General features: G+C 37.0%; 1 long non-coding RNA gene across 1 annotated transcript; it reads right to left on the bottom strand.

Annotated features, from left to right (window-relative positions):
• Positions 1–2,624: 2,624 nt before the first annotated feature.
• On the bottom strand, positions 2,625–3,647 carry LOC109144851. Its single transcript, XR_002045840.1, has 2 exons — positions 3,595–3,647; positions 2,625–2,802 (listed from the first exon to the last, which is right to left on the bottom strand). It is a non-coding gene; the product is annotated as an uncharacterized LOC109144851 (long non-coding RNA).
• Between the last annotated feature and the right edge of the window lie 7,945 nt (positions 3,648–11,592).

Raw genomic sequence — 11,592 nt, 5'->3', positions numbered from 1 at the left:
CTCAATTAAAGCAAGTCAAAAAATCCACTGCATTCTTGCATTATCTTCTCCCACTTGTTTGATGATGCGTTTCCACACATGAACAGTTGTGCTGACAAACATGTGGTGTTATGGAATAGGAACAGTTCCGGGAGTTCCAGGGAACATTGAAGCAGCTTCACCACTGAAGCCAGAATCTCATGATGCATTTACTTCCTCTGGCCTTCAAGTCCTTTTTTCCCAATTACTCCATTAATTCTAATGAGGTTTCTCAGCAAGACCATGAGTTGCCAAAGCTGGGTTTGAATTATATTCTCAGTGAAAGACTACATGTTCCAGCAATATCAAAATACTTTTCCTTGCAATTTTTTTCATAAACTAAATAACACTGTAAGCCAGTAATCATTTCTGTTTGTTCAGATATAGTCACATATAGCTTCTGTGTCTCTGTGAACAGCAGTTTATGCATTCACAGGTTTATGTGGACATAGAGTATAAATATAAACATGCATCCTTATTTAAGGATAATGTACAAGCAGGAATATCTCTTGTGATACTGAACAGTCCTGCATCTTAATAACAATGGCTTTCAGGGATAATTTCAAAAAGCAGAACCTTGAAGTATCGTAATAAAGTCATAATTTCTAGTCTGTTGCACTTATATTCCAGGAAAGCATACTCAACATACATAATTTCTGTATAAATTGTGTGATATGTGTATCTGCTACGCTGCAGAAATGGCAAAGGCCCAGGTTACTGATTCTTTGCTTCACTGCTTTTAATACAAGTCATCTAACAAGGTAATGAGGTAGACAACAGGAAATTTAATATTAATTTTCCATGGCCTATTGAAACCTTTTTCTTATAAGAGGTTTTTGTGATTTACCTTAACTAATATCACCTTGTCAGAGACATCATTATTTGGATCTATTTAAGCAGAAAAGTATAACTTACTGCATCACAGAATTTACCATTGCTAACATTATACTTTGCCTACAGCAAGACAATAAAATCTTGGCTTTCCAAAGCAAGAAATTTTTTATGCAATGCTGCAGTTGATTTCCTTTTCTACAACTGATTTTTATTATATTCCATAGCAAGCGCTCTCAGCAAATTTAAAGATTATTTGCAATATGTATTTTTGGAATAAATCTGCTGCAGTTATACAAGGAGTTCTATAAACTATTCCTGTAGATGCGTCTTACAGTTTAATAGCCTTAGATTAAAGAGACCATCACAGCATTTTGTATGCTGACTAAGCAAAACATTTACAGTGGGGCAAATAATTGGTAAATCTTACTTTGAGGTTTGAGCATCTGCTCCAAATATGTAACTGCAGGATATAGTACTGAATCAAATAAACCTTTTTATTTTTAGAAATATCTTCATTTGGACATAATCTCTACCACAAAAATGATCTTTCTTATGACCTATTTTTCTATGAATATTAATTAAAGAAACCTGTGTGAATGAATAAACAGACAGTACTCTCAGTACAAAGTTTCTCATCTCCCTGCACCACAGTAGATAGAAAAACACTCATGGAAACCTTTTTGAACAACGGAATATTGGCTGAAGCTTATTCCACACTTCCATTCAAGCAGTCTTTGAAACAAGGACATTTCCAGAGGAATGTCCTCTGATCTAGAATGGCTGCTATTTGCCACATGAACAAGTTGCATCATTGATGGAAAACACACAAAAGTTGAAAGGACTTTGACAATGATACAAAGAATTTGTTCCCTATAATGTAAACAGCTTTCAACATACTGCCTTGTGATGCTGTAGTTAGAAATGTCAGGGGTGGCCTCTTGGCCACAGATATTTCCTGCATTCTCAGGTGGCCTGTTTGGCATAGGAGGAGCAAGGATTTGCTCTTGGACAGACTATGAGAGGATGCTGTGTTCTTTTGCTTTTTTATTTCCTCCTGTTTGGGACATAGTATTGTTTCTAGGATTATTGCCCTTACAAACGTGAAAAGGATTGTGAGCCTGTAACTTATTCCATTGTGTCATCTGTGCTAATATAACATACCACTTTGTCCCAAAAATCAAACTCTTCTTGTACCCAGAGGCCACCAGGGTTGCAAACGCACCCTTAGAAGAAGAATGTGGGCATCTTCAGCTGACAAAGTTCCTGCCTTTGTGCTGTGATAAGACACTGGATACAAGCTGCCTTGCCATCATTCGCTGGCACCTCAAAGCTTGTGCTGCCTTTTGGTATCCTGCCATCAGGCAAGGTTTGCCATGGGTGTTTTTGAGCTAGGACTGGTTATTTTTCTTGTTTTTTTTCCTGAACCAAAGGAGGACATACATGTACTTTAAATGCAAATATATCTACTAAGAAAACAAGTAAATTTTTTTTTGGTATAATTCTTAGCAGTGGTGACACCTTCTTTGCAGGACTGAATGACTTAGGAAATAAATCCTTTAAGATTAATAAATTTTAAAGCATTCTCTCTTTATTCCCTATTTAACCAGATAGCCAACCTTTTACATTTCTCTAATTGCAGAGGTGCTGTTTTCTCAGAGTCTCAGTCCATTAGCAGTGCAAAAGACCTGAGACTCTGGTCGTATAATTTTTTTTTAAGAGAGATTCACCTTTCTCAAGGATCAGTGGGAAAAGCAAAGTCATGACATAATTTCTCATTTTATAATGGGGAATTTATTCAAACATGTTTTGATTACCATTTATCACTGAGGACACCTTACAATTAAATACCTTCATTTGCACATAGGTATCCCAGAGACCTTTTGAATTGCCTTGAAACTTGCTCCGGATTTTCTTTTTTTCTTCATTTTCACTTAGTCTCTCGGCTCAGTACTGCAACAAGAAATATTCATGCTGACACAATTAACAGCTTTATGCTTGCATATTTGAAGAAACAGTCTTTAATTAATAACAAGAGGCTTGTGAAAATTAAAAATAGTTTGTTTTGAAAGTGTATTTGAGAACATGGGGACAATGTAAGTTTTCAGGATGGAAACCATCCTTTTTCTGTTGAATCCTGACGATATGAAATAATTGAAACAGTTGTCATCTTTTACATAGCAGCCAGAAAATCAGATACTACTTAGAGTCATGAAGAAGATTTGTTATTAGGTGATATAGGACATTTTCAGATTAACATGACCAGTTAATTCTCAGGAATCCAAACAAAACATATAGCCCAAACTCCCATGTTTATACAAATTCACTTTCACACCACTGGCTGCCTTTTGAAGTCATTCTCATAAGGGTGTTTTGTTACACCACTATCATTTAAATGATCACATGAAAGTATTTTTCAAACTTTATCCACTATTTCTCTTCTTATAGGTTGGGTTTTTTTATAATTATGATATTAAAAAAGAAAAGAAAGAGGGCGAGAGAGAGAGAGGGAGAGAGAGAGGAAGAGAGAAACTGAAATCCACCCCTGTAGTGATTATTTCCTTTGGACAGTGGTTTGGCTTAGCAGGGGTACCCATGCTGAGAACTGAACTACTGACACATTCATTACAGTGTGAAGAGCACAGATGCACAGATGCATTTTCTTTAAGTTACCAGAGAAGTATGTAAGGACTCAGGTATGAAGGAGCATCTCAGCTGGGACTACAGTAAAAAAAGTAACCTTACCAGAGTCCACATTATTGCAGTTCCTGTCAGCCAGTTTAGGCAAGAGTTAATCTGAAATACAATTCAGAAAAAAAAAGTGGGGATCCAATGGTTAGCAATAGACTTCTCCCTTCCCCACCATTACCCTCGTTGTGTACATAAATCTTTCTCTCTTCTTCTCTTGAATTGGTTTTTTCCACACTAACCCTTCTGTACAATATTGCAGCCCACATTTTTGCAACTATGTCTACTATCTTCCATCTCCCTTCACTTTGAAACTTATGCTTCACGGTGTTCATATTTGTCACATTCTAGTTTTTCCACAGGAACTGAGGAAGTGGCATTGCTCTGTGCTCTCTAGAAATGCCAGGAGATGCCACAACCTGTAACGACCCTGGACAGCAGTGGGGTGTGAACATTTGCAGGCACTGACAGCATTGTGCATACCAGACCACTGCTGATAGATCTCAGGGTTATTGGCTCAAGAAGATGAGATGGTTGACAATATAAAAAGAAGTATTTATTAATTTTGACTAATCTACCTTTCTTTGTCAGTCTATAGTATAATTCAGTTTGTTCAGATTTGTGTGCTATTTCACAAAAGCATATCACACGCTTCTCTAAGTGTTGTGGTATAAATCATATTAATATTTTTTCTACAATGTTAGTAAGGTAAAACATCTAATGAATAAAAATAGAGATAGAAGTGTGATTAACAAGACAATTTTCCATAAGAAAATCAAGCCAGGTGGACTGTTGGGAGCAGAGGAGGAGCATGTCTTTGCACCCCGAGGAGTAGCAAAGGCACTGGAGGTTGACTCCACAAACCAGGAATTTTTTTTCTGGGGAAGTGGAGGGATTTGATAACCAAATTTCCTGGCCAGCTGCATGTTATTTCACCTACCCCAGTCTCTCCTGCCACCCAGCCACTGCCCTAGAGCAGTAGGATGCTGCATACCCTGCTCGGTCTGCAGCTGCAAGCACAGAAACCACCATCACCCAACAAAACCAGAGTTATGTGCAGGGGCTTGGTCCAGATGCTTCTCCCAGGGAAACCAATGGGAAAAAAAAATCAAAAAGTCACCTCTGCTTGCCCTCCTGTTTCCTTTGTGTTGTCCTCCCACAGACTTATTTCCTGACTTCCTCCCATGCTGTTCCCCTACCAGAAACAGCATTTCTACTCTCACACCTCTTTCTTATTAAGTCTGTCTTCAGTATGCTTTCAGGACCCTTACAACAGTAAGACACTTCCATGAACAACACTCTGCAGAGCACAAGATTTTAACAAAGTACAACAGCCTGGCATTTGTGTCATATGTATATGATGCAACTTATAGAAGATTTTATCATCTTTATTTTTTCTAACACATGAAGATGTGTGTCTTTGATTACATCCCTGCTTCTGTTGATTGCGGAGTACTTTCATGATGAGCCTGCTTTTTACATTTATGTGTTAAAATATGTTGCATAGAAACAGTAGTATCTTTTTGTCTCTATTGAGGTCCAAATTGAACAGTTAGCCTTTAAAAAATGATTTTCTCATTTCAACTGACACAAGTCAGCTAATGTTCAAGTGGGGCATCCATTTTGAATTAACAGATCCAAATATTCATTTTGATCTATTTTGTTATGATCAATGGGAATCTGTACCCTTTCTCTATTCTTGTGGTTTCCAGTTATTTTGCTCTTAATACAAATAAAATAGCACTAACTTGACGGAATAGTCAGCTGACCCTCACCATTTGCTTCTAGAGACACAGAATAAACCAAACATTCTCATTTATTTTTCTTATATACCTGAAGTTATAGAAACATCTAGCCAGTCTTTGTGACGTTTATTACTTTGTTTTTGTGAACAACACTCCAGGATATCCTGATAAATAAATAAAGTCAAATTTTTTAATACATTTTTCCTTTATCTTTACTATTCTGTAAGTAAAGATACTTTTTTTTTTTTTTGACATTATGAAAGGAAAAGCAGTAAGTAGAAGAACATCACTAAGTGTCCTGGGGTGACGTTATGGAGCCGCTTTATTCCTTACCCGTCCGCTCAATGCCCAGGGACGCTCTTTCTCTAAGATGGACCCAGGGCCGGGGCCACGGGCCGAGTGCGGGGCGGTTTAACGGGGCCCTGCGGCTCCAGGGGCTCAGCAGGGCTGGGGAGGGAGTGCGCCGGGAGCGCTGTGCTGCTCTTTGGGTTTCTTCTGTGTTCCAGCTAGCTGGGAAAAGGTTCTGTTGGTTTTTTTCTTGTTCTTTTTTCCCTTTCCTTCCCCTTGCCTCACTGCCTCCCTTCCCTCTTCGCCGGCCCGGGGGGTTCGCAGGGTGGCCCCGGCTGGTCCAAGCCCGGGTGTATGCTCCCTTTCCGGGAATTTGTTGTATTTTGAGGGGGTTTTTAATCCTGTTCTACCCTGTTTTGTTTGGTGTTAATAAACAGTTTGTTTTTTCCACTTTCCTGTGATCCACTTGTCTTATTGGTGGAGGAAAAGGGGTGGCCCTTTTTCCCTTCGGAGGACACACTCCAGAGTGTTTCCTCCTGAAGCTTTGTCTCCAAAACCGAGACAGTAAGAAAAATAAATTTCAGCAAGGAGCACAGAGTTTTCAGCTGCAGACTGTAATGTAATATTTTACTTCAAACACAAGAAGAGGAATTTCCATGTAGGTGTAGACAAACAGTAGCAATGCCGTGACCTGCCGTTTTTTGTTTCACGTGGGAAAGGAATATCAGTAGAGCATATACAGACATCTGAATCTACTTACTAACATAAATAAACACAAGCAGTAGAGAAAAAATCTCTTCACTAGATTACCTTTCACTGAAAACAGTAACTGCTCTGTTAATGTTATCTTTGAAAATTCAGTTTCGTGCTTGATACTCTTAAGAACAAGTAAAGTATTTTGTTACATAGTTCATTAACAACACTAGAAAGGGATCAGTTCTGAATTAAAATTTACCTGAATACAAAGATCCAAAAAGTAATAAAAGTAATAAAAGTAATACTTTTACATAAAAGTAATTTTTAATGCCTTTCTCTCAGAAAGACAACCAGCTGTAAATGTGCTTGTTACATCAAATTTGGGCAAAAACTGAAGTTGGCCTAACCAAGGAAATAACCTTTATCTTGAAAGAGGTTTCAGAAAGTTTAAAGTAGAAAAATCACCTCAAAAAACATGTTTGATGCAAAAATCTATTAAGTCTAGACTGGAACTTCAAAAAAAAAAAAAGACAGTTATGTATGAGTTGTTTGAGTCTGATTTCAGGTCCTCATGTGCAAAATCTTTCTGTAGAAAAGCCTTTTCTACATCTTTAAAAAAAACCCCAAACAAATAAACTATTCTCAGTTCAATACTGCTGGTATGCTTGGTACTGTTATTTTGTGGTGGAAATTGTGTATGGCTCTTTCTAATTTTGTTCCCCTTCTCTCACATAGCAACTATTTCTAAGGAAAGTTAATGTTTTCTTACTTAAAAAAAGAAAATAAAAAATGAGTCTATAATTTGAGTACATTGGTTTTAATACTTGGATACTGTTCCTCTTTTCTGTAAGGAAAACATTAAAATCACAAGAAAGCACTTATTTTATCGCATTATTTTTTTATTCACACCATTTTTCTACTGTGGAGAAAGGATATGACAAAAGAGAGAAATGTAAAGTTAAAATAAGATTTTTTTTAAAGCAACTTAAAGAACTGTTTTTAAAATAAGATATTTCATATATTGACTGAAAAAGTATAATAAAGCATGAAAAAAAAACCCAAACCTTTCAAATGTTCTGAGTTACATCTTGATGTCAAAAAACAGGCACACAAGGGGAACCCATATAAAAGTTCACTGAAAGTAAATTTCCTGTTAAATACCTGCTTTTTCTGTCCCTAATGAGGAAATTGCAGTTTTACCTATAGAGTTACTGTGTAATTCAGCATAGTGAGATGGTTTGGTAATGCATCTCTTATAGTAAAATACCATAACAGAGATATTTCCTTTTCTCCTCCATGGTAAGGAGATTTTCCACAGGATGACAAAACATTTAATCTGTTGGTTTTGAGCAGGTAATTACTCTCTTCAATGACAGCAGGAAAATTTTTGGTTTCTTTGCATGTGATACTAATTCTCACCATTGAAAGTCAGTTGACTGATTGTCCCTCAGAGGTTAATGCAGCCTTGTCAATCCTTACATCAAAGTCACAAGAGCACTTGTACTTTTTTATCTCCATCTCTACTCAACCTTTGTTTCTGGAGGATGACCTATTGTATCTCACTCAAGACCAAAAAATAACAATATCATCTTAAGTAGGTAACTGCTTTTCCAAAACAATCCACGCACAAATTTTCATTTTTGTCATTTTGTCTCATTTTCAATTATTTTAAACAGAAAAATTCTTCATTCAGACACACAGCTACCTTTGTCAATTTAGCATTTCAAGAAAATGTCACAGCATATAAGCAATACTCTGAGACTACAGCTGAAGCTTCACCATCCTCTTCAGTGACAGAACCACAGTCAAGGTCACCTGTAGCAAGGTCTAAAACTGACATTTCTGAAATGGCACTGCATGAATAAGTACAATGAAAAAATAAACAGAAAAGGCAGAAAGGATGGAAGAAGAGGGACTAATAAAGGAATAAGAACAGTGAAGGAATTTAAAAGGGATGCACAGCTTATTAATACTTCTCCACACCCTGGGGGAGAGTTGCTTGATCGTTTGGTTCCCAGGTTCTCATGCACAGATTTTTTTCAAGTTAGCTGGTCCTACCAGTCAATTCCCATTCTGCCGAACTGAGAAAATGTGGAAATTTTTTAAATTGTTTTTATTTTTTGTTTTACAATAACTCAGTCACTCCTCATCAGTCTTTGACTAGCATTCTAAATGTTGCGGCTATATAGGTTCATGGCGCAGAATGTAGTGATCAAGAGATAATGAAAGCATTAAAGATCTTTCTATGCTCAATAGAGCTTTAAGTAATTACAGATGATGCAACATTTTACTTATATGTTTACTTTACTAGAAAAAAAGAGTGATTCAGCCTCTCATTCAAGGTTGAACTTGTAACTTATTAAAGACTTCATTTTAAAACTAGGACGAAAGAAATCTATTGCCATGATGAGCGATGTTATATTTCTGCTACTGCCAAAGTGGGTAACTTTCATCCTCACAGAGCATGCAGAACTGCATATTTGCTTCTGAAGCATTTGCCAGGTTGTACTTGTAGCAATATGAAAAAAATTGTGTCTTTTTGAAAGTGTTTAAAGCTGAAATCATGTAAGGTGGATTTAGAGCTGCTGTCTAGCACACAAGTGTAACTTGAAGAGTGACATGATTACTTTCTTGTGCCACACTTTCTACTTGTTATTTACTTCTAGGATGGGGTTTTTTTCCCTAGAAAAACTTCTTCAGCACAAATGATGCAGAGGCACCATATCTGCAAATATTGATATTTCGTCTTTGAATATATTCATAGTGATTTGTGCAGGTATTGACGTGTTCTTTACATTCCACAACTCTTTCTTTGGGTTTAGTGAGTCAGGGAATACCACCCTGGTTTTATGACTGTATGTTTTGCATAAACACATGTGTACATATGTACATACACAGTTACCTGAATGGGCTAATACACCTGCTGAGCCTTCTCTGGGCACAAAATATGTGCATAGGCTCTTATGACTCGAAAGCAACAATCCAGTTTCTTTATGTTTTTTCTTCACCGTTTCATGAAATTTACAAGAACTTGCAATCTTCACTGTCTCACCTTGGTTTAAACTGACCTATGATTGGAAATTTTTGGAGGATAAAGAAGAAAAAGCATTTGAATCAGCTTTGTTTACTCAGGAAACCGAGATCCTTGGTGTCCCCTTTTATATAACACCTAGCAGATGGGAGTTCCTCTATGGAAATTCGGGGCAAGAAGTAATAGTAATTATAAATATGCGTATGATTTACTACCCCTGTAAAAAAGTAAAGGAATACTTCTGTTATGTATTTAATATATTACTTGGACAAAGATATTAACTAAGCTTTTAACAACCAGTATTACCATATACTTCTTGGAGACAGCTTTCAGTTCTGTTGTACTTTCTAATTTTCCTTTCATTTTCTGTAGAAGATGAGAGAAAATATATACAGAAATATGCCAGTTCAGATTTTCTATACTTTTTTCTGTGCAAAGCTTAACTTTCTTTTGTAAAACATGATTTGTGTTAGAATTCACAAGGAAACAAAAGAGATAGATATAAGTAGATAAAAAGGCTAGTGGAACAAAAGTTGCTTTCATAATATTTTTTAACACTGCTTACAGAGTGATGTGAAATACTGGACCTTCCCCTGAGAAAGCAGAAGGTTATTGCTAAGTAACAATCTCTACAACAGTCATGCATGTTTTGGAACAGATGTAAAGTCTGTGTATGAAGAGAAAGGAAAAAGAAGAAAGGGAAATTAAGTACTTTCCACTCTTCTGTGCCCTAATTTTTTTCTTGGGAGACAGAGATATGTAGTGAGGCATTTGCCCATTTAACCTTTTCTGAGCTCTGCTAACAGTAATAGAAAGGTTGCAGATTCACCATGTTATTCCATTTACACTGAATATTGAAGCATCATGGAGAGCTATCAGTGTAGGGATAAAGCTAGCTCTGAGATGGCAGAAGTCCTCTGATGTCAATTTTCTCTTCCCAGTCTGTGAGCTCTAAAAATATCATATTCTTGTGCAATTCACCCATGTACTATGGGTACCTGGTCAGGTTTTCCATTCCAGCAAAACCTTGGCCATCTCTGCAACATGCCTCTAGCTGCCTACAAGATACTGTCCTGCTGCACTCTGGAGAGATACTCACGTGAGTAAAGGCTGTGACATCAAGTTATTGCTATACAAGATTCAGAGCTCTTAGTTTTCCTGCTGTGGGACTGTCTAGATGCACTAAGCCATAGGTCAGTAAAAGATCTCTCTCAAATTCCCAAAATGAGAAAAATCTTTTGAAGGAAAACATGATTTCAGCACCAGCTGAAATACAAAAATGAATGGTAATCATTGACTTCTGTGTCAAAATCCTTTTTGATTCTGGGTACCAAATAAATCACTCTAAACCACTGTCCTACATGTTCAGTGTCTATTAAAATAACACCTAAAGGGATAAGACAGCTGACAAGAGCACATCTTCATCAAGAACAGAGGAGTGGATCTTCAGGACTGAAAGTAATATAATTGAACTCTTTGTAAAGGGAGCAGTCCAAGCTCATATTATTCATTTTTAGAAGGATATGTAGATAAAGTCAGCTTTTTAAAGGCATTTGAATTCTTAAAGATTTACCATATTACTTAACTGGTATTTCAGCAGCACCTGATGTCTGAATCTTATTTAAACTTTTCAAAAATTCTCTGCAGGCATCCATCTTCATTCTATTTAAAAGTCTGGTCCCAGTTCTGCATTTCAAAGATTTAGCAGAGAATTAGGATAATTTTTAAATCCCTTCTTTGTGATCTTGAGCCCACTCTGTGAGTAGGCTTCAGAGGTACTTCTATAGGCATTGTTTACAAGTGTTTTTCTTTCTCAAGTAATCTACTGTGTCTGAAGTCTGAGAATAGCTAGTGATAGTAATTTTCCTTAACTACACAACTGCTTTCCCACTTAAAACAACGAGGAGTGAAATGCCACTATTTCAAACTGAAACCTAATTACAAGAGCAGCCATAACTGAAGATAAATGATAAAAACCTCCCGACCTCCACCACCAAGGCCATTGTCTGCTAACATCAATTTTGTCACCAATTCTGGATGCAGGTATACCCAGTTGTCTGGCCTTCTTTTCCCCTTTCTTCATCCCTGACTCCCAGCAGATTTCAGTGCTGTATGGATGTTCTCTTCCAAGATTGTTGCAGAGAGAGGTTCTCTAAAGGAAATTGTGGCATGACTGGCATTGCCTAAAGTCAGTACTGTCCCAATGACAGCCAGGTGACTTCATGAAGTTTCATACACAAGAATGTGCCCCTAATGTTTAATTTTGCACTGGGAAAATTCAGTGCAAAAATACTG

Source organism: Corvus cornix, chromosome Z (assembly GCF_000738735.6).
Source record: "Corvus cornix cornix isolate S_Up_H32 chromosome Z, ASM73873v5, whole genome shotgun sequence".
In the NCBI taxonomy this organism is placed as follows: Eukaryota; Metazoa; Chordata; class Aves; order Passeriformes; family Corvidae; genus Corvus; species Corvus cornix.
Note: the sequence above shows the minus strand (reverse complement) of the source record. Positions and strands in the feature narration are given on the sequence as shown.